This window comes from Uranotaenia lowii, chromosome 1 (assembly GCF_029784155.1).
Source record: "Uranotaenia lowii strain MFRU-FL chromosome 1, ASM2978415v1, whole genome shotgun sequence".
Lineage (NCBI taxonomy): Eukaryota > Metazoa > Arthropoda > Insecta > Diptera > Culicidae > Uranotaenia > Uranotaenia lowii.
In genome coordinates this window covers 187,192,761-187,217,337 of record NC_073691.1, presented here as the reverse complement: position 1 = coordinate 187,217,337, position 24,577 = coordinate 187,192,761, and the positions used below count along the sequence as shown (strand labels likewise).

At 35.9% G+C, this 24,577-nt stretch overlaps 1 long non-coding RNA gene across 1 annotated transcript; it reads right to left on the bottom strand.

The window, feature by feature from the left end:
• Nucleotides 1-10,831: 10,831 nt before the first annotated feature.
• LOC129741304 (uncharacterized) lies at nucleotides 10,832-11,362 on the bottom strand. The gene is made up of 4 exons (XR_008736440.1): nucleotides 11,254-11,362; nucleotides 11,099-11,200; nucleotides 10,976-11,041; nucleotides 10,832-10,919 (listed from the first exon to the last, which is right to left on the bottom strand). It is a non-coding gene; the product is annotated as an uncharacterized LOC129741304 (long non-coding RNA).
• Nucleotides 11,363-24,577: the final 13,215 nt, after the last annotated feature.

The following is a 24,577-nucleotide window of genomic DNA, read 5'->3' as shown; positions in this document are numbered from 1 at the left end:
AATTTCAGTTATGGTAAAGTAGCCATAACTTCTTCAATTTTCAACCGATTTTGATAAATAACCACTTGAAATCTTTGTTTTAAATTGAAATTTAAGCGCAGAAGAAAATCAGATTTTTTAAATGCTACCATCGAGTCTAAAACTTTCGTTAAAACAAAATTATCTCTAAAAAAATGCGTTTTTTATAATTTTTTTTCTCATAAAGTCACTAATATCAACAATACTGTTGGTCAAACGCAAAAACAGTGTTCAGATGATCGATAGATAACTTATTCACCTTCAATATGCAAAAGAGGGATTTCAAATTACTGTTATGCCGTCCGAGATATTTTAATCTAAGTACAAGACCTTTTTCAATTTTTTCGAAATTTTATATTTGGAGCATAACTCAAAAACGGTTCTACTGAGATTTTTTTGAATTTCATTTTCGGATTCAGAGCCCGATTTTACATTGGAAATGACCTTCAGTTTACTGAGTTCAAAAATGCTGTAAACTAGTGTAACTAATTGTTTAATTGTGTTATAAGTATACATACTTCTCTACAAACGATAATCACTGTAGGCTACGGTGATTCCAATCAAGCTTTCTATTCTTTAGTGGACCCTACAGAAAAAGTTATTCAATTAGGATTCAGTCCCGTTTGAATGTTATTTCCTTAACTTACGGTAAAGCGTATATCACTAGAGGATAACTGATCCTGAATTCCACTAATTTTAAAAGGAATATTACAAAAATCTGGTAATAGGTAGTAGCTAACACGCGCCGAGCGAATAATCGTGAAGATTTTTTCCTTTCCTTTTTTCTTCCGGTTTATGACAGATGCCTAACACTATCTTGAAAGAGAAACTTATGGTTGGCTATTCTTGCCCTTGCAGCAACATCCTCCCCCCGGTGGAATCCGGATTTGTATCGGTTCCACTTGTTCCAACTTCTAAGATTGCTAACCTAGCTACAGGTCTTGTTAACACCCCATTATTAGTCTGAACTAGTGCTCTACGAACTCTTCCATCCTCAGCCGGAAGTGTTTCCAAAATACGTCCACGCGTCCAGCTGTTCCGTTTATTCTCGTTCACGATAACAACCAGATCTCCTGGTTGTACATTTCTTGTCTCTCCAAACCATTTCGTTCGTTTGGTGATAAATGGAAGGTATTCCTGGATCCAACGTTTCCAGAACGCGTTCAGTTGTTTGTCCATTGTGTACCACGAATGGCTTAGTAATTTATTAGTCCACGGTCCTTGAGTTATCGGTTGACGAACACCACTTGAGCTTCCAAGTAGGAAGTGGTTTGGAGTAAGCGCTTCGTCCTGTCCCTTCTCCAATGGTAGATAAGTTAATGGCCTACTGTTTACAATAGATTCAGCTTCGATGAGTATTGTCAAAAAACGTTCGTCATCCAGGGATTCGCTGTATGAATTCGCCATAGCTGATTTAATGGAGCGCACCATTCTTTCCCATGCCCCTCCCATGTGGGGGGCAGCTGGTGGGATGAATCGCCATGCTGTGTTAGTATTAGTAAAGGTGGCCTCTAATCCAGCATTTATTTGTTCCCGTAATACTCGCTCTGCGCCTTGAAAATTGGTCCCGTTGTCACTATGGATCTCTAACGGCGATCCTCGTCTACCAATAAAACGTCGTATTCCCATTATACACGCATCCGTCGTTAAACTGTGAATCACTTCGAGGTGCACAGCTCTAACAGTAAGGCATGTGAAAAGTGAAACCCACCTTTTCACGCGGCTTCTTCCAGATTTAATCGTGAAGGGTCCAAAAAAATCAACACCTACATAGGTGAATGGACGTAAATGTGGCTTAAGACGTGCAGCTGGTAGAGAAGCCATTCTCGGTACAGTGGGTCGTGCCTTATCGATTTTACACCACTGACAGCCCTTAGCTATTTTTTTTACCTGTGATCGAAGTGATGATACATGGAATCTTTGTCGAACTTCATTCACCACAGTTTCATTGTTGGCGTGGTGAAACTTTTTGTGGAAATCTTCAAGGAGTAAGAGGGTTAAACGATGATTTTTTGGTAGGATAATTGGACACTTCAGATCTTCAGAAATACCTTGTGCCGCACCTATACGACCATCAATTCTTAAGGTACCTTTATCATCTAGCATTGGCGTTAATTGGTATATGCTGCTACTTTTATCAATACAATCCTTTTCATTTACAGCGGACTTCAAATTGTTTGTAAGGATCAACATTTCTCCTGGGTATACTTCCCATTGAGTCTGCTTAAACAGAAATGTTTCTGCAAACTGTAGTTCATTTCGTTTTAAACACCCAGTTGTACGACTCCCTTCTGGTTGTCGTAAATGACAGATGTACCTATAAACGTAAGCCATTGTTCGTAATAATCTGTTCCAATTGGAAAACTGTGCAATGTCTACAAGCGGAACAGGTATGACTGTATCGCAATGCACTTGTACACAATGGGGACGAAGCTCCTCAGTTGTAGAAGGCGCTGCCTTCCAGCTAGGCCAGCTTTCAGCTGGTTGTTTTAAAAATGCTGGACCGCTGAACCATATACTGTTTTCTGAAAAGTAAGGTCCAGTGCCCCACTTGGTAGCCTCGTCCGCTGGATTCAATTTGGAAGGGACCCATCTCCATTCCTCCCGGGTTGTAAGGTCGAGGATTTCGGTAATACGGAATGCGACAAAGCGATGATATCTTCGAGCTTCTGAGTTAATCCAACTTAATGCTGTAGCTGAATCGGACCACCAGATTCGCCTGACCACTCTAAAGGAATGATTCTCTTGGACAAATTGCCCGTGACGTGCTCCGAGCACGCAGCTTTGCAGTTCGAGACGGGGAATGGACTGAAGCTTGAGTGGCGCCACTTTCGTTTTTGCACCCACGAGTGCAACTTCTATGGAGCCCGCTGAATTTTCATAACGAAAATAAGTTACGCAAGAGTAAGCCAATTCGCTAGCATCCACAAAGGTATGCATTTCGACATCCTTGGCAGTTTCACTGAAGTAGCACCTGGAAATTCGTAAGTTTCCTATTTCGTTTAACATTTTTACCCAAATTTTCCATCGACCGTACAGTTCATCATCGATTGCTTCGTCCCAGGCTAGATTCTTCCGCCAAGCTTCCTGAATCAGCAGTTTTCCGAATACCAAATACGGAGCCAACAAACCCAAAGGATCGAAGAGTGTCATGACGCATCTGAGGATTTGTCGCTTAGTTGGTCTCTCGTTTTCTTCAATCAATAACACAATGTCATCTCGCATCTGCGTAGGAAAATATAATTGGTCAACGGGTGTTTCCCACAGGACTCCTAGTACCCGCTCTGATGACTCTTTGATAGCACTAAGTTCTCTTGTTGACTTGGATTTTTCTTCTCCCAAATATTGCAATACCTTTGGGTTGTTGGAGCAGAAATTTCGGAGTTCAAATCCGCCACTTCGATGAATTTCTTTAACCTGTTCGCAGATTATTTGGGCTTCTTCGGCGCAGGGAAAGCTGGTTACATAATCATCCACGTAATGCCCTGAGATGATGTTCTCTACCGCTTCAGGGTATTGTGCAGTGAAACGCTCAGCATTAACGTTCTTCACATACTGAGCAGTTGACGGTGAGCAGGTTGCTCCAAATGTGGCTACGTCCATCACGTACACGTCTGGATCTTCTGCGGAATCGATCCGCCATAAAAATCTCTGGGCACTCCTATCTGCTTCTCGAATAGAAATTTGGTGGAACATTTCTTTCAGATCTGCACAAACCGCTACGGGATATTGGCGAAAACGAAAAAGAACCACTGGCAAACACGACAATTGATCGGGGCCCTTTAACAGCATTGTGTTTAACGAGATGCCATCTACCTTGGCAGCTGCATCCCATATCAATCTTACCTTGGACGGTTTTTTAGGATTCACGACAACACCCAGCGGAAGATACCAGGTGCGTCTTGGATCGGCCGTTTGAAGTTCAACCATAGTAGCTAGGTGACAATATCCTTTTTCTTGATATTCTTGAATTTGGCGACTGACATTTTCCTTAATTTCTGGCGTTTTATTCAATTTGCGTTCTAGACATTGTAGTCTCTTCAGGGCCATCGGATAACTATCTGGAAATTCGATCTGCGTATATTTCCAAAGAAGCCCAGATTCATAGCGATCACCAATTCTTACAGTTGTTTCTTTTAGGAGATTCAATGCTCGTCTTTCTTCTTCGCTTAAGTCCGCTTGTTTAGGCAGGTTTCCAATATCATCCATGGAAAAGTACATTTTCAAGGATTTATCAATAGACTCCTCACTTTGGCATTCGCATATATGGTAACAGTAGGTCGGCGTGTGTTGTTTTCGACATCCTCCATACACGTACCAGCCTAGTCGCGTGCGAACTGCAATAGGAGCTGCATTACCGCCTTCTCGGGCTTTCAAAGGTACTACCAGTTTCAAGTTATCAAGTCCAATCAAAAGTTGTGGTTTGGCGTTTTCATAACCTTGAATGGGGATATCACGAAGATGGCTAAACTTGTCTCTCATACTTTCAATAAGCAAACTTTGCTGTGGCAGGTCTAGCGATAGTGTGGTTGCTACATTGTAGACTGTAGACACTATAACGTTTGGACTCATTTGTGCCAGATATTTCAAATTTAACCAGCTGTGAATTACTTTCTGTGCGAACAACGTTCGCTGTCCATTTGAGGCAAAGTGGCTCTTTCCGGCCATGCAAGTTGAGTTTATTCGCCAGATCTGTCTCTAACATCGTCAGAGCAGATCCCTCATCAATAAAGGCAAAGGTTTTTATAGAAATGCTGCCGTTGTGAAGCGTCACAGGAATAATTCGAAAAAGTAAAGATGACGGAATGCTTTCGTGAATGTTCTGGACGGAGCAATTAGGCGCTTTGGTATCAGATGAGACAGTTTTTTGTGAGTGTAGTAAGGGGTGATGGCGACAATCACACCCGTCAACGCCACAACGATTTCGGTTTCTACACGTTCGCCTTCCGTGCCAAAATAAACAAGTTCTGCAGAGCCCCAAATTGTGCACACGATCCCATCTGTCATCGACCGATAACTCCTGAAACACTTGACATTCTTTGGCACGATGTCCTATTTTCTGGCAGACTGCACAAATCGGCGATTTTGGAGATCCAGATGAAATTTGATGGCGATCATCTTGCTCGTATTCGGGTGTTTCCTTGTATGCCTCGGTATGAACTAAAATACGATCCTTGGGTTTTTCACGTTTAGCTACCCATTTATCTCCATGGTATCTAGTAACACTGTATGCATCACTTGTCAACTCTTTCATAAAAGTACCAAATGTTCGGATATTTACGAAATCTTGATTCCTCCTAAATCTGGCCCATTGCATTTTATAATCCGCAGGAAGTTTGCCGATCAACTCGCTCAGTAGCGTAGGATTCGATAAATGGTCAATTAAATTGCAGCCTCCATATGATTGCAGAGTGCCTGTACCTTAGTACCAAATTCAATTATTGTTTCTAGTCTATCTGCTTTTAGACATGCGGAATTTCGAACGTTCTCTATCAATGATTCGATGATAAGTTCTGGTCGACCAAAACGTTCGCGGAGAGCTTCTATAACATACGGTACCGAAGTTGGCAATATTAGGCAGCTCCGTACGGCCTCCCAGGCTGGGCCCTTTAAACATTTCTGGAGGCGAACCATGTTCTCTCCGTTATTTAACCCACAGGCTTCAGTTGTAAAGCAATACTGACTAAAGAATACTGGCCAATCGGCTGGATCGCCAGAAAAAAAGCGGAAGTTCTCGAGGAAGATTTTGACGAGCCGCCATTTGTTGTGGTGTAGGGCAGCTGGTAAACAGGTTCGCTTGTTCGGGAAATGATGTAAAAGGATTTCTTATCGATTGTCCGGGTGACAGTTTTCCTTGGGTATTCTGCCGCTGTTGATTTCCTGCCTCCTCATGATTTTCTAAAGCCGAAGCATTATCCATTTCTCTATTACGTTGTTTTCTCTGAGTGTCTCCTGTAGACAAAGGAACCTCTGCTCGCTTTGCTCGAGAAGTCAACTGGTGCTGTGGAGGATTGAAGCTTTGAGACGGACCGGGAAGTAGGACTGGCTCTACTAACAGATGTTTCGTTTTACTGGCTACAGGATTAGATTGCGACGCGGTTTCTAATACAGGTGGTCTCTTTTCTGACCTAGGTTGCTTTGCTGAAATCTGTAGCTGACACAAACGTAGTTGTTCCTGTAGAGCGTTGAGCTGTTCGGCACTGGGTTCAGGATTCTCTAGGCAGATATTCAGTTGTTCTTGTAGAGAGGCTAAGGTAGTGTTCATAGGTTCTTCGATAACAGTGTCAGTTAGTGCTTCCTTCAGGATAGGTTGTTTGGAACTATTTGATTCCGGTTCCAGTGCTAACCCTCCTACTGCTCCTTCATGATGAGAACCTGCTTGACTTCTAATCCAATTCTTAGTGCGACGCTGGGTTTCCATTTGATCGTCGTCATCACCGCGAGACTCCTCTTCCTCTTCTAGTAATGAGTCTTCCATGATCTTAAATTTCTCGTCTATGAACTTAAGTTCCAATTTCTTCACTTCTTCCATGCGCTTAAGCTCTAATCGTAGCTTTGCTCTACGGACAGAAGCTGAAGAGCGACCTGAGGTCGATTTCTCTGGGATGGGCAAACACTTGCTACACGTCCAATCACGATTTTTCACACCAGGAGTTTGACCGGCACAGGAGAGATGCCACCAATCTTGGCAGCGATCGCAGGCCACCATATTATCTGCCGAATCTGGGCGGTCACAGCTCACGCAGGAAAATGTGTTGTCCAAATCTATGGTGTTGAATTCGTCGCCACTTGAGGTTGCCATCGTTAAATTCTTTGAAGAATATTGGCACACAGAGCAGAAAAAGCCGGAACTAAGTTTGAGAGTATTGTATTTGTTTACAAAAAACTTCAAAGCTACAATATAAAAAGAGAAAATCATGAATCCTTTGGAAGTTCAGTAGAAATTTGAGGTTAGGACTTACAATTTAGTGGGCTTGCTAGTTTATGATATCTACTCTGTTTATATCTCCGTGGTTTATGCAATTCTTTGCAACCTATGAAATTTCGATCAATAACTAATTGTTTAATTGTGTTATAAGTATACATACTTCTCTACAAACGATAATCACTGTAGGCTACGGTGATTCCAATCAAGCTTTCTATTCTTTAGTGGACCCTACAGAAAAAGTTATTCAATTAGGATTCAGTCCCGTTTGAATGTTATTTCCTTAACTTACGGTAAAGCGTATATCACTAGAGGATAACTGATCCTGAATTCCACTAATTTTAAAAGGAATATTACAAAAATCTGGTAATAGGTAGTAGCTAACACGCGCCGAGCGAATAATCGTGAAGATTTTTTCCTTTCCTTTTTTCTTCCGGTTTATGACAGATGCCTAACACTATCTTGAAAGAGAAACTTATGGTTGGCTATTCTTGCCCTTGCAGCAACAGGTAGATAATTATGTTTTGATTTTATGCTGCCTACCTACCTCGTTATGTTGAGCATTGCTATGGATAGTGCGTCTCCATTGACAGTCGAGATGAAAGAAATTGCCTGATGATGACCATAGAAAGATTAATTTCATATGTACCTACCTAACTTAAATCAGCAGCATTTTTGGTGCCTATTTCTAATTGATTCTGGATGGATTTTCGATTAATGCTTTAAAATGAGCAAAGATTTGAGTGAATTTTCGTCTTAATCGAACGCATATAACGATAATTCCCGAAAAGCCGTTCTAGTCCGCGATTTTTCATAGCTCGTCATGGTTGATCGTGCCGTATGCGACTTTGAAGTCGTCGAATGGATGTAGGAACTTGTTGGTTTTCTCGGCGTTTTTGGAAGATTTGCTGTAGTGTGAAGATCTTTACACTCCCTTAGGGTCCCTTCATGAAGCCGGTCTGATGACTCCCAAACGAAGCTGCTTGCTTGTGGTGTTAGGCGGCGCAGTAGAATTCGGGACAACACTTCGTAGGCGGTAGTTTTCAAAGCCCAATCGTGTTGCCCTTCTTGTTTATGGGACATTATACCGCTGCAAGCTTTGTATGGAAATTTCAAATTCTTAAATTTTTATACTTCCCGTAACTTTTATTGGTTGTTTTTGTTGCCAGAAAAAGCAATAACAATTTTGGAAGCGATCCCTCCAGTCCTGAATTAGCGCAACAAGTTTTGATTTTGTATAAAAGATATTCGATGTCAATTTTTTTTTTTTCATTTTAGCGTTTTTGACTGCTTATTTGAAAGCTGTGTGTGTAACCGTAGGATGAGAATAAAATATCTCAAAAGTCTTGGAACCTGTTTTTTATCATTATTTATTGATTCATATAACCTTTACAAAAGCATTACATGAAATTTATTAAAAGCTCTAGCAAGCAAGTCTCCCATTTTTAAATACATTTCAATGGATTCAGATTTTTTATTTTGAAATGGTTATAACTTGCTTCATTAAATTCTTAGCTGCTCGTCATGTTATCAAAAAAGGAAGTTTAAGAATAGTCACAACCAAAAATCAAAGACAGAATGCATTTCAAGCTAATTTAAATTTTCTGGACGATTTAATGTGCAAAAATTTCTTCTCCCATACAAATTTCCGTACAAAATTGAAACGCTTTCCGCTAACTCAGGAATCAACCAAATCATCTAAAATTTTACACTGATACTTGGTGTGACCCAAAAGGCATCGAAAAATATAAAGTCTGTTTCACATAGAATCTGGTCGGATAAAATAGATGATTTTTCCGCAAAGAAATAACGTACAACAAAAGTAAAAATGTCATTTTGTAGGGTATTTATTACACTTTAAGGAAAAAAATACATACAAATCATTCGTCAGCTTTTCGGATGAATTTTCGAACTTTTTTTGTGATACTACCCATCATTTTCTGCACAGTACTGCTGGTAACCTCATTCGCCATCTTGTTTCACCACTTTTCCATTTGAGCGGGTTTTATCATGGTTCTGCCACATTTCTTCAGTTTGCCCTTAACTATTGCCCAATATTTCTCGATGGGACGAAAATCCGGACAGTTTGGTGGATTGATACTTTTTTCAACAAAATCGATCTTGTTCTCCTTATACGACATCCCGGCTGTAGTGACAGCTTGCCAGGTCCGGCCAGAACTTCACCGGACCTTTGTGGGACCGAATGAATGGCAAAACCCTCTTCTGGAGACATTCTTCTTTGTAAAAATTTCCATTCATTGTCTCCCCAGTGGTGAAAATCTTAGTCTTCTTCCCACAACTACAGATCCCTTGCCAAATCATCAACTTACGAGCAAATTTATCTGCGAAAACGGACTCGAATCAACCGCAACATTCTCTTTACGCTTCGCAACGTAAAATTTGTTACTGAGTATTTGTCCAAAATCCATTTTGACGTAAGTTCCGTCGTCCATCAAAATGCATCCGTTGTACTTGGTCAACACTTTCTCGTACAACTTCCTTGCCCTGGTTTTGGCAACCAGGTTTTGTTTCAGCGTCTTGTTGGGGTGTTTGCTTGCCTTCTGGCAAACAAATTCGTCTTAGAGTCGAGTCTTGATATGTAAATTAAATTCAATATGAACGCTTTTCTAGCAAGGCGTAAAGCAAACAGCCATTTATTTTAAGACTAATAAAAAAAAATCGTCGAGCTGTACTGTGGTTCGTCTTGAACTTTTTCGCCAAATCACGCAAGGAGATTTCAGGATTATTGTGAAATGATCGAATTACCTTGGCTCGCAGCTTCTGGTCATATGTTCCACTTTTACGCCTCGTTTGTTTTGCTCGACCCACCGTAAGTGTCTCCCGGTAACGTTGCAGCACCGAACTTACAGTCGACTTTGGATATTTCAGGAATTTCTCGATCTTTGACCCTAACCACGTCGGTTTCTCTAGGTGAGTGTGCAGAATGTTCTCTCGCCTTTCGCGTTCCATCGTCGATATCTTTGACTGACTGCTTCAATCTTGATGAAATTTTCACCACTAAGTAAACAAACCATCCGGATCAAAACACTGTCAATAGATTCGCGATGTGACAACTAGGGGAGCTGCAGTAAATGAAAAGATGCGACCAGATTCTATGTGAAACAGACTTTATGGGAGCAAAAAGTCATATTTTTGCAGCGGTATCATGGGACATATTCCGTCGTTCCGTCAAGTTCGTTCCACAAGCCCGATGACGTTCTCCGCAACGCTATTGCTATCTTGATGGTAGCCCAACAGTCCGCGGAGGGACTTCGTCAAGCTCGCCCTCTGCCGGCAGCGCTGCTTCGAGCGATTGTGCGTAGTCTGCTGCGACGGAAGTCAGGTTCAGTCGTGCTATATTTAACAGAGGCAGGCGTCGGTTTTGAATGTTGTTCACTACGAAGAGTTTTGGGCCCATCTTCACTGTCACCAGATAGTGGTCTGACTCGATGTTGACGCCTTGACAGGATCTGACGTCGATGATGTGCGAAAAGTGCCGGCTGTCTATCAAAACGTGGTTGATTGCGTTCGTTGCGGTGAACTCTAAATGTACTTGCGTGGAAGGCGGAGCTGAAAAAAGGTACTACGTACGACTATTTGTTTGGAGACGACGAAATTTATAAATCTGAGGTTGTTTTCGTTAGTCAGTTGGTGTGCGTTGAACCTTCCAATTGTCGGTTTGAATTCCTTCTCGAGGCCGACCTGAGCGTTAAAATCTCCGATAACGAGCTTGATATCATGTTTTGGGCAGTGGTAGTTTTCACGTTCTTGCTGCGCTTAGAATTCGTTTTTGTCGTCACCGGTACTTATTTCCAAGGTGAGAATGGTGCACGTTGATGATGCTGATGTTGAAAAATCGGCCCTTGATTCTCAACCGGCACATTTGTGGATCTATCAGTGTTTGAGTTTTTTGTAGTCTGTCTCGGATAGACTTAATGCCGTTTAATGACGGGAAACTGTCCTCGACAGGCCTCAACTGCAAAAGCATTTTTATTAAATTTAGGGAAATACAATAATAAATTTGTCACTTACAAATAGTTCCCCTACTAACTTCCGCTCTACTCGAGTGCCAGGTTACGGTAGCAAACTGCCTAGCGCCTGTTTACAATAATAAATTTAGTAATTTATAAATCTATCCGGTGAGAAGAAACTTACTTGGCAATAGGACAATTTTATCCAATCAATAAGCCGTTCAATAAGCCCCAGTGGCTTTGCCGAAAACACGCCTCAACAACGTAAGTTGGCGATTTGCTGGATCTGGAGGATTATTTAATTAGTACAATATAATTATAAAAAAGGCAACAACTTACTCAATGAAAGAACTAATCGAGCCTAATTCACTCCGAATATAATATTTTGCCAACTTTTAAGCAGTTATACTGACGCGAGGAAAAATTTTCACGACCGTTACAAAACGCTAACAATTTTCTTCGTTTCTTCTCTTTTGACGTTTATCGCCCTCTCTCTACACGCTCAAACTAGAAACCCAATCTGTGGGATATAATCCCACGCAACAATCAGCCACCAAACGACCACGCGCCTCTGCATCTTCCCCATATCTGTAAAAGCTGTGTTTGTGGCCGCAGCTTTGGTAGATACTACAACCATCTCTGAACGTATGTACCGTGGAGCTCTTCCAGTAAACCTCCTCCAGCGCTACGATGCCGTATTTGCGGCTTTTCAATTCGTTGGAGAGCACCCGGGTACTGACCATGAAATTTAGAGAGCGGCAGTTCCAAGTTCCAATTTTCAAATCGCTGGTTCCTTCTCGTCGCGTGGGTCTTTGCCAATTTTTATCCGAAATTTCTTGTTCATTGTTCGTTGGGGCTCGCAAAGCCCGCAGCTATCACCAATATCTCGCAGATGGATCATCATAATGTTGCTTTTTTGGGTCGCCAACACCATCAGGAGAACAGGCACGTACGGAGCTCCCTATCTCAGTTCGCAAGCGACCAAACCATCCACCGGGGTTGGGTACTCGTTCTCTGTTAAATTTTCTCGCACCCCAGCCGGCACCACGGGGAGGTTGAGAATCGGATTTGTATAAGATAAGAGGTGAGACGATCACTACCCGAAGGTTGAGTGTATGTGGTCTCGGGTTGCACATTAACTACCGTTGTTTCGGTCCATTTGACACATGACCTTCACGTATGCCTATGAACAATTAAAGCCTGCAACAAGTAAAATTTATTAAGTTTTGTTTTTCCTATACTAATTTGGGACACTATAATATACGTACTTTTTTTCATAACAAAGCGAATGATAGTGGTTCGAAATAATGACAATCAATGTGTAGTGTACACATATGTAAGGTACAACAAGCTCTTAAGAAAGGAACACAGACGAGAAGAAATGGTTTTATCAGAAAACAAATTAATTAAAATAGAATAAAAATATGTATAACTTGATTGAAAGCAGCCCACCTTTACGATAACCTTTTTTATGTTTGCGGTTACTGCACATTTATTGTTATCGGTCAATTATAATGCATCTACATAAATGCAGCACAATGGAGGCCAGCTTTTTGTGCCTCATGTTGGTTTGGACTTAAAACCTTTCTACAATGGAACATTTTTCCTTTTTAGCAAGGAACTTCAACCTGTTTGACTTTTTAAAACACGAGAAAAGGTCCATAGTGCCCACAGAAGGTTTTCCCCGTTTCCAAGATGATCGATCTGGGGGAAAAAAATAGATCGGACGTAACCGCCAAAGGTCATCATGCGCCTGCGCTTTCAGTCAGAACGCTACTGGATGGATCCGATAATCTCGTCAACAATAACAACAGCAACGAACAGCCACACATAATGCCGCGTGCACAATAGCAGTTGCAGGCAGTTCAGAAGATAAGCGATGACACAAATGCATCCGAGTTTCTACAGATGGAACTGCGCCGAGATTGTACATATATGTTCATATGTAGGTACAAATGTAGCAGCTTATTTTGAAAGTAGCATTTATCGCTTTCAGCACCGTTCAAGGAAAGTTAAAGGAACTGAATCGATAGTAACGGTTTCGTTTGCCGTTTAACGTTGCAGGAGAACAGAATTCAAAGTTCCGGATTCTATTTTCACAATATAGACTTCCGATCACAATTTCTTCTGAAACGACGAAAGGTCAGTGACCGGGATCGCGGGTCACAAGTTAGAAAATTCACAATTCTTCTTGGCCGCACTAAGCCCCAGAGTCTCAGACAGGGCACGTTTAAACATTTCCACCCCGCAAAGATTACAGGGAGCAATGTCCAACCGTTTGCTGCTGTAATATGTACCAACGTTAGCTCAAATCCCAGCTTGCAGACGTTGGCACAATTTCTCCGGAGGTACTTTCTGATTGTTTTTCACTTTTTTTTCTCGCTCCTTGAATCACACAAATAATAATAAACAGTTAGAAAAAAAATTGCACACATTGCTATCGTTAATCTATCGCTATCAGCTGGTGATTCCGTAAACATGCACCAGACGTTCTCATTACATGTTGAATTGTTATTTCTGTCAAATTATTTTTTGAGTTCTGTAGGAAAATTGGTATTTTTCATGAAAATTATGGTTGGACTTCTGTTAGCAAATATTTCTCACCCAGATCCGTGAAGATTGAGTTGTTATTTTTTTTTACTGTACATATTATGTGTGACACACATTTTTATTCTTACTACAAGTTATGTTGCTATAGACTGATAAGCGCTGGACCAGAGTGTTTAACACTTGACGCATCTAGAATCGACAACACAACAAAAACGTAAAGTAAACAAAGTCGACTTTTTGGGAAGCATAACTTAGCTGGTTATTTAGAAAGAGCACTCGCAAATTTCGGTATTCTTTGGAAAGATGAGTGGTACACTTGCTAGCAAATAACTTTTGCACATTTAACTGGAACAGTAAAAGAATGAAATCAAAATGAAAATTTAAGAAGCTTCAAAAATGTTCAACATATTTAATTTATTTTTGTTTTTTTTGTAGCTCGCAAAAAAAGGTTGCCATTCCAAGGTATTCCTGGTTAGCATATTTTGACTGAACTATTTCTTCTCGTCCATAATAGAAAACATAAAGGGAGTTTGTTGCGTGAAATCATATACATATAGCATCTCATAGGCATATGAATACTGCACACGATCCCAGAATGAACGAATATACCATCTAACTTTTCGTGGCATTCCCTGCTGCATGCAAAAGTCCCACAAATCGACATTGTTATTTATTGGTTCGGAACGGTTTTGTTTATTTTATGGTTTTTACCCACCTCCGCCCACCGTTTTCGTCGTTTTGACTTAAGACCGCGCCATCCGATTATGGAAGCTCTCCCACCGTATTCACAGTAGTAACAGTTCGTGGATAGATATATTCAGGTCACATCCCTGAAGAACACGGGGACAACTTTTATCGCCAACTATTCAAATTTTACCGCAATCAGATTTTATTCGTAATGAAAAACGCATCGTCGAAGATTTTTTTTCAGCCAAAAGAAATTTAAAATTTAGCAACTATTATAAAACCGAATTCAAATTGAAATGTGAGAAAAAAGTTTTCGTTGATTTTCTTACAAAATAATTCACTTTATTTTGCCACTTAGTCTAGTCAAACGAGGACGACGATCGCACGAAAATTCCGAATGTATACCTTCTTTATTGTACCGTTTTATATCTATTTTGCGTGCATTGAACCTTCTTTCTGAGGTAGGACATCCTGAAGAAATGTGCCAAAATTGTTCTGGGGTAAAAACCGCAAAAAATGTTTTACGGCATTTCGTGCAATTTACGGTACCCACTGCTTTTCCTAGTTACAGGGAGCTATAGATTGTTTCCTGTGAAGTTTATGCTAGAGATGCGTGGAAACCGATAGTGATTCCAGTGTACCTAGTATTCCCACCCCACAACAGTTAGAAGAGAACCAGGAAGAGAGGATTTGGTATATTTTTTCTACGTTTTGGTAAATCGAGGTCATCCGTTAAGTTTACTATCAAATATCAAAAAATAGTATTATACCATCCCTCCATAGGTCAGCGTAAATTTATCGATTTACTGCAGGGGTAGTTTGGATGTGCTTCATTAACATTTAATTTCTAGCTAAATTTGGCGTGATAAAAAAACAACATTTCTTTATATGAGAAAAAGCAGTGACAAAAATTACAAAACATAACTAAGATAAAAAATGACAAAAAAAAATTGACACAAAAAATAAAAAATTCATACTGAACAAAAATTATAAAAAATGACAAAAGTGACAAAAATGCGTCATTGTCATTTTTTTTTATTATTATAATTTCAAAATGATAAAAATTACAAAAATTACAAAAATGACAAATATTACAAAAGTGACAAAAATGACAAAAATGACAAAAATGACAAAAATGACAAAAATGACAAAAATGACAAAAATGACAAAAATGACAAAAATGACAAAAATGACAAAAATGACAAAAATGACAAAAATGACAAAAATGACAAAAATGACAAAAATGACAAAAATGACAAAAATGACAAAAATGACAAAAATGACAAAAATGACAAAAATGACAAAAATGACAAAAATGACAAAAATGACAAAAATGACAAAAATGACAAAAATGACAAAAATGACAAAAATGACAAAAATGACAAAAATGACAAAAATGACAAAAATGACAAAAATGACAAAAATGACAAAAATGACAAAAATGACAAAAATGACAAAAATGACAAAAATGACAAAAATGACAAAAATGACAAAAATGACAAAAATGACAAAAATGACAAAAATGACAAAAATGACAAAAATGACAAAAATGACAAAAATGACAAAAATGACAAAAATGACAAAAAAGACAAAAATGACAAAAATGACAAAAATGACAAAAATGACAAAAATGACAAAAATGACAAAAATGACAAAAATGACAAAAATGACAAAAATGACAAAAATGACAAAAATGACAAAAATGACAAAAATGACAAAAATGACAAAAATGACAAAAATGACAAAAATGACAAAAATGACAAAAATGACAAAAATGACAAAAATGACAAAAATGACAAAAATGACAAAAATGACAAAAATGACAAAAATGACAAAAATGACAAAAATGACATAAATGACAAAAATGACAAAAATGACAAAAATGACAAAAATGACAAAAATGACAAAAATGACAAAAATGACAAAAATGACAAAAATGACAAAAATGACAAAAATGACAAAAATGACAAAAATGACAAAAATGACAAAAATGACAAAAATGACAAAAATGACAGAAATGGCAAAAATGACAAAAATTAAAAAAATTACAAAAATTACAAAAATTACAAAAATTACAAAAATTACAAAAATTACAAAAATGACAAAAATGACAAAAATGACAAAAATGATAAAAATGATAAATATGACAAAAATGACAAATATGACAAAAATGACAAAAATGACAAAAATGACAAAAATGACAAAAATGACAAAAATGACAAAAATGACAAAAATGACAAAAATGATAAAAATGACAAGAAATTTAAAAAAAAATGACAAAAGATTACAAAAAATGACAAAAGATTACAAAAAATTTCAAAAAATGACAAAATAACAAAAATGACAAAAATGACAAAAATTACAAAAATGACAAAAATGGCAAAAATGACAAAAATGACAATACTGACAAAAATGACAAAAATGACAATAATTACCAAAATATCCAAAATTACAAAAATTACAAAAATTACAAAAATTACAAGAATTACAAAAATTACAAAAATAACAAAAATGACAAAAATGACAAAAATGACAAAAATGACAAAAATAACAAAAATGACAAAAATGACAAAAATGACAAAAATGACAAAAATGACAAAAATGACAAAAATGACAAAAATGACAAAAATGACAAAAATGACAAAAATTACAAAAATGACAAAAATGACAAAAATGACAAAAGTGACAAAAATGACAAAAATGACAAAAATGACAAAAATGACAAAAATGACAAAAATGACAAAAATGACAAAAATTACAAAAATTACAAAAATTACAAAAATGACAAAAATGACAAAAGTGACAGAAATGACAAAAATGACAAAAATGACAAAAATGACAAAAATGACAAAAATGACAAAAATGACAAAAATGACAAAAATGACAAAAATGACAAAAATGACAAAAATGACAAAAATGACAAAAATGACAAAAATGACAAAAATGACAAAAACACAAAAACGACAAAAACGACAAAAATGACAAAAATGATAAAAATGACAAAAATTACAAAAATGACAAAAATGACAAAAATGACAAAAATGACAAAATGACAAAAATGATAAAAATGACAAGAAATTTAAAAAAAAAATGACAAAAGATTACAAAAAATTTCAAAAAATGACAAAATAACAAAAATGACAAAAATGACAAAAATTACAAAAATGACAAAAATGGCAAAAATGACAAAAATGACAATACTGACAAAAATGACAAAAATGACAATAATTACCAAAATATCCAAAATTACAAAAATTACAAAAATTACAAAAATTACAAGAATTACAAAAATTACAAAAAATACAAAAATTACAAAAATTACAAAAATTACAAAAATTACAAAAATTAAAAAAATGACAAAAATGACAAAAATAACAAAAATGACAAAAATGACAAAAATGACAAAAATGACAAAAATGACAAAAGTGACAAAAATGACAAAAATGACAAAAATGACAAAAATGACAAAAATGACAAAAATGACAATAATTACCAAAATAACCAAAATTACAAAAATTACAAAAATTACAAAAATTACAAAAATTACAAGAATTACAAAAATTACAAAAATTACAAAAATTACAAAAATTACAAAAATGACAAAAATGACAAAAATGACAAAAATGACAAAAATGACAAAAATGACAAAAATGACAAAAATGACAAAAATGACAAAAATGACAAAAATGACAAAAATGACAAAAATGACAAAAATGACAAAAATGACAAAAATGACAAAAATGACAAAAATGACAAAAATGACAAAAATGACAAAAATGACAAAAATGACAAAAATGACAAAAATGACAAAAATGACAAAAATGACAAAAATGACAAAAATGACAAAAATGACAAAAATGACAAAAATGACAAAAATGACAAAAATGACAAAAATGACAAAAATGACAAAAATGACAAAAATGACAAAAATGACAAAAATGACAAAAATGACAAAAATGACAAAAATGACAAAAATGACAAAAATGACAAAAATGACAAAAATGACAAAAATGACAAAAATGCCAAAAATGACAAAAATGACAAAAATGACAAAAATGACCAAAATGACCAAAATGACCAAAATGACCAAAATGACAAAAAATGACAAAAATGACAAAAATGACAAAAATGACCAAAATGACAAAAATGACAAAAATGACAAAAATGACAAAAATGACAAAAATGACAAAAATGACAAAAATGACAAAAATGACAAAAATGACAAAAATGACAAAAATGACAAAAATTACAAAAATGACAAAAATGACAAAAATTACAAAAATGACAAAAATGACAAAAATGACAAAAATGACAAAAATGACAAAAATGACAAAAATGACAAAAATGACAAAAATGACAAAAATGACAAAAATGACAAAAATGACAAAAATGACAAAAATGACAAAAATGACAAAAATGACAAAAATGACAAAAATGACAAAAATGACAAAAATGACAAAAATGACAAAAATGACAAAAATGACAAAAATGACAAAAATGACAAAAATGACAAAAATGACAAAAATGACAAAAATGACAAAAATGACAAAAATGACAAAAATGACAAAAATGACAAAAATGACAAAAATTACCAAATTGACCAAAATAACCAAAATAACCAAAATGACCAAAATGACCAAAATGACCAAAATGACCAAAATGACCAAAATGACCAAAATGACCAAAATGACCAAAATGACCAAAATGACCAAAATGACAAAAATGACAAAAATGACAAAAATGACAAAAATGACAAAAATGACAAAAATGACAAAAATGACAAAAATGACAAAAATGACAAAAATGACAAAAATGACAAAAATGACAAAAATGACAAAAATGACAAAAATGACAAAAATGAAAAAAATTACAAACATGAAAAAAATGACAAAAATGACAAAAATGACAAAAATGACAAAAATGACAAAAATGACAAAAATGACAAAAATGACAAAAATGACAAAAATGACAAAAATGACAAAAATGACAAAAATGACAAAAATGACAAAAATGACAAAAATGACAAAAATGACAAAAATGACAAAAATGACAAAAATGACAAAAATGACAAAAATGACAAAAATGACAAAAATGACAAAAATGACAAAAATGACAAAAATGACAAAAATGACAAAAATGACAAAAATGACAAAAATGACAAAAATGACAAAAATGACAAAAATGACAAAAATGACAAAAATGACAAAAATGAAAAAAATGACAAAAATGACAAAAATGACAAAAATGACAAAAATGACAAAAATGACAAAAATGACAAAAATGACAAAAATGACAAAAATGACAAAAATTACCAAATTGACCAAAATAACCAAAATAACCAAAATGACCAAAATGACCAAAATGACCAAAATGACAAAAATGACAAAAATGACAAAAATGACAAAAATGACAAAAATGACAAAAATGACAAAAATGACAAAAATGAAAAAAATGGCAAACATGAAAAAAATGACAAAAATGACAAAAATGACAAAAATGACAAAAATGACAAAAATGACAAAAATGACAAAAATGACAAAAATGACAAAAATGACAAAAATGACAAAAATGACAAAAATGACAAAAATGAGAAAAATGACAAAAATGACAAAAATGACAAAAATGACAAAAATGACAAAAATGACAAAAATGACAAAAATGACAAAAATGACAAAAATGACAAAAATGACAAAAATGACAAAAATGACAAAAATGACAAAAATTACAAAAATTACAAAAATTACAAAAATTACAAAAATTACAAAAATGACAAAAATGACAAAAATGACAAAAATGACAAAAATGACAAAAATGACAAAAATGACAAAAATGACAAAAATGACAAAAATGACAAAAATGACAAAAGTGACAAAAATGACAAAAATGATAAAAATGACAAAAATGACAAAAATGACAAAAATGACAAAAATGACAAAAATGACAAGAATGACAAAAATGACAAAAATGACAAAAATGACAAAAATGACAAAAATGACAAAAATGACAAAAATGACAAAAATGACAAAAATGACAAAAATGACAAAAATGACAAAAATGACAAAAATGACAAAAATGACAAAAATGACAAAAATTACAAAAATGACAAAAATGACAAAAATTACAAAAATTACAAAAATGACAAAAATGACAAAAATGACAAAAATGACAAAAATGACAAAAATGACAAAAATGACAAAAATGACAAAAATGACCAAATTGACAAAAATGACCAAATTGACCAAAATAACCAAAATAACCAAAATGACAAAAGTGGTGCCTTTTTTAGCTATGATTACGGTTCCTCAAGCCTTGAGATCGTACGCTGAGTTGGAGTGCTTCTAACCGTGTGGGGCAGTCGGCTCTTGACGAAAGCAGTTCGGTGATGCCATTGCGGTCTGGATGGCTTGCAGCGTGTCGATGTCGATTAGGTGGGTCTGGCCAGTTCAGGTGCCGGAGAGTGAATCGCAAAAAACGCCTCTGGTAAAAGCGCCAAACAGCCGAGGCATATTCGAGGATCGTTCGAACCAAGCTGCAGTAAAGACTATTGAGACAGTAAATATCCTTAATGTATTTTGCCCTGCGGAATAGAAGACCCAGGCATCTGGAAGCTTTATCAATGATAGCGGGAGCCGCTTGCGTGAAAACGAAATTACAGTGCATTTGTTGCGATTCAAGAGAAGGCAGTTGGGGATTTTTTTTTATTATCTGACGGGTTTGCGCCGGGGGTCTTCAGATTTTCCCCAAAATTGAAAATTTGGTTCATTTTTGCGACTTAAAAACACATGTATTTTTTCAGATTTCTAACATTTTTATTTTTTGAGTTAGCTTCGGTTAGATTTTTTTGTCAATTAAAAATAACCATTTTTCAAAGCTACATAACTCTGTTATTTTGCAACGGAAATTATAAAATAGCACATCAAAATGCATTGAAATTTTATCAGCTTTCCAAATAAAATAGTTGGAAAAAAATAAATAAAGACCTTCAACATGAAAAGTTGTAAATAAACTTTAAATGGCTTCTAAAAGTACCGTCTGCACCACCGAATATTTTGCAAAAAATACCATTGAATAGCTCAATTTATGATGCAACTTTCATCTGAAGACACCAAAGTGGGCCATCAATTCCCTGAAGAGTTATGAAAGAAATAATGACGATAAATCTCTTTTTTTGCGACGAAAACAAACAATGGTCGAGCAACTGCACTCACATATGGAGGTAGCGCGCACTTCTAACAACATGGAAACAAAAGAACTTACCAAAGCAGGTAAAACACACTACTTTTTTGTGCTTTGTAGACTGCCCCTACTCGCATAACAGTCCCATATGAATTTTCAACATTTTAGGTCAACATAGGGATTCAAAATAAAACACTAAAAAAACAGGTTTTGTTCTACAAATTTCGAAAAAAAAATCAATTTGTGGCTGTCCTATATGAAATATACCCGAACAACAGTTCCATATGTGAAATACCGCGGATTTGGTTACTTTTCAATGCTTCTTTCGGCGAAATAGTCTTTGATTTATTGCTTTGAATCATTTAAAAAAAAATTAACTCACTTGATGTCGAATGATGCACACGAGTTTTCGAAGGCAGGTCTGACTTCCTTAGGAATGACTTCCTGAGCGAAAAACTATCGGATGCTATCAAAAATCGTAAAAAGATTCAACTTACAATGTGGAATTTACGATATTTTGTATGTTTCATTTTCTGAAAATTGCATTTAGAAGTTCAAAAATGATCAAATTAAAGTCTTAGAAAGTAGCTTGGTGAGAAAAAAATATTCTGTATGGGACTGTTATGCGAGTAGATTTGAAAAAGGTTTCAAATATGGTCGATTAACAGTCCCATAATGAATAAAAATGGTGCTTTCGACCTTACCAATAACCCAATTTCGAAAATTTCTGGTCTTACGATTTATTATGAAAACCTAGAAACGATTTTCGTTGATGCCGAAAGTGGTGATCACAATTTAAGAATGTATTCCAAAACAGGAAAAGCTGATTTTCTCGTTTGCTTGTTTTTGCATATGGGACTGTTATGAAAGTAGGGGCGGTAGAGTGTTGCAGCTAAACTGACTTCATGTTATATCCAAAAATCTAATAACGCATTCATTTATACCCAGTTTTGCACCAGGTCACAACAAGTTTGCAAATTTTGCTGACATTTTTAGAAGTTTATGCGCTCAGTTTTGCATCCGTTATTCTCCAGATTTGATTTAAAATGGACGGTGGAACACTGAAGATTCGTTTGTAAGCGATCGAGGTAGCAAAACACTGACGACGAATTATGTTCGTTCTAGTATGGTAAACCTCAAAACTGGGCGAATGGAGAAAACGAATTCGGTAAAAGTATCATATTTTCAATGTCATATTACCTACAATGGGAATGATGCTTTTTAGAGCCTGGGCTGGCCATACTGAGCTCTTCGATTATTTCTACATTTGCGCCACGCTCTATGTTTTTGATCAATGGGAAAGGATTTTGGTGTACAGTGCTTAGCTCCCGATATAAAAACTACATATGTAAAGCACGTCTATATTTCATTTTTTAATCACATTTTTGTGATCCCAAACACAGGGACTGAACCTTCTACTATTGGCATTGATTATGCTTCACAATGATCTTTGATCGAAAAGTTAATAAGTTATATAGCATATAACCAGGTTGTAACAGCAACATTTCTATTATTTGTTATATCACATTAACAATACGATACTAAGAATTTTGGTTAAAATTTAAAGTCAGTTATGCTACAAACACTCTACAAAGCACAAAAAAGTAGTGTGTTTTACCTGCTTTGGTAAGTTCTTTTGTTTCCATGTTGTTAGAAGTGCGCGCTACCTCCATATGTGAGTGCAGTTGCTCGACCATTGTTTGTTTTCGTCGCAAAAAAAGAGATTTATCGTCATTATTTCTTTCATAACTCTTCAGGGAATTGATGGCCCACTTTGGTGTCTTCAGATGAAAGTTGCATCATAAATTGAGCTATTCAATGGTATTTTTTGCAAAATATTCGGTGGTGCAGACGGTACTTTTAGAAGCCATTTAAAGTTTATTTACAACTTTTCATGTTGAAGGTCTTTATTTATTTTTTTCCAACTATTTTATTTGGAAAGCTGATAAAATTTCAATGCATTTTGATGTGCTATTTTATAATTTCCGTTAAAAAATAACAGAGTTATGCAGCTTTGAAAAATGGTTATTTTTAATTGACAAAAAAATCTAACCAAAGCTAACTCAAAAAATAAAAATGTTAGAAACCTGAAAAAATACATGTGTTTTTAAGTCGCAAAAATGAACCAAATTTTCAATTTTGGGGAAAATCTGAAGACCCCCGGCGCAAACCCGTCAGATAATAAAAAAAAATCCCCAGTTGACATCACACCAGGCTTCGAAGATGTTAAACTGGCTCTGCAAGACGTCGACATCTTCGGGGCTGTTGATGGGCGGAAACAATTTCAAGTCGTCGACATACGAAAGTTTTGGTCCATCGAGAAGCAACAGTACGTCGTTAAAGAAGATCAGAAATATTATGGGTCCTAGGGTGCTCCCTTGAGATACTCCAGAAGAGGCAGTGAATTTATTGGAGAATGATGGAACCATTCCAGTGAAGAGCCTCAAATAGCGAAACGATCTAGTTTGGCGATGGCTGGTTTGTGATTTACCTTGTCGAAAGCCGCGGACAGGTCGGTGTAGATGATGTCGGTTTGAGATCCTTTGGCAAAGCTGTCTTGCACGGAAGACGTGCACGTCAACAGGTCTGTTGTCGTAGAGCGCTTAGGCAGGAATCTATGTTGATCGTTGGAGAAATAAAATTTGCAATACAAGAAAAATGAATCTACTACGACCAGCTGAAACAGTTTGGCAATCGCACATTAGGACCGGAAACATTTAAGCCTCTTTCCAAATGAAGGGGAGCATGGATTCCATGAGCGATGTTTGGACGATTCGTTTTATAGGAGTCAGCATATGTGGTGTTAGACTGGCCCAACTTTGTATGGGATGATTTTTACAACATTTTTTTCAACGCGGCACCCCCTAGATTGGTGCATTTAGGTGAAAAAATGACTTTCTGAAAGTATCAGATCATTTGGAAGAAGCACGAGCTGGCGCAAAGGACTTCAAATTTGTATGGAGATTTTCGGCAAAATGTATGAAAAATCGACATATGTTTCCAGTATGCTAGAAAGCTCAGAATTTCAGGAATTGTTGTTCAAACAATGACAAACAAGTTTGTAGAAGATTGTGACGCGATACGAGTTGAATGTGATAAGTTATCCGCAACTGAATGTATGATTTTTTTCGCATTTCATCAATATATCGTGAACAGTGTATGGGCTAATAATCGCACTAACTTGATCGCGTCGTCGCACAATGCAGCAGTCTATAGTTTTTCAAACCATACTTTCAATTCTTTGCAAAGA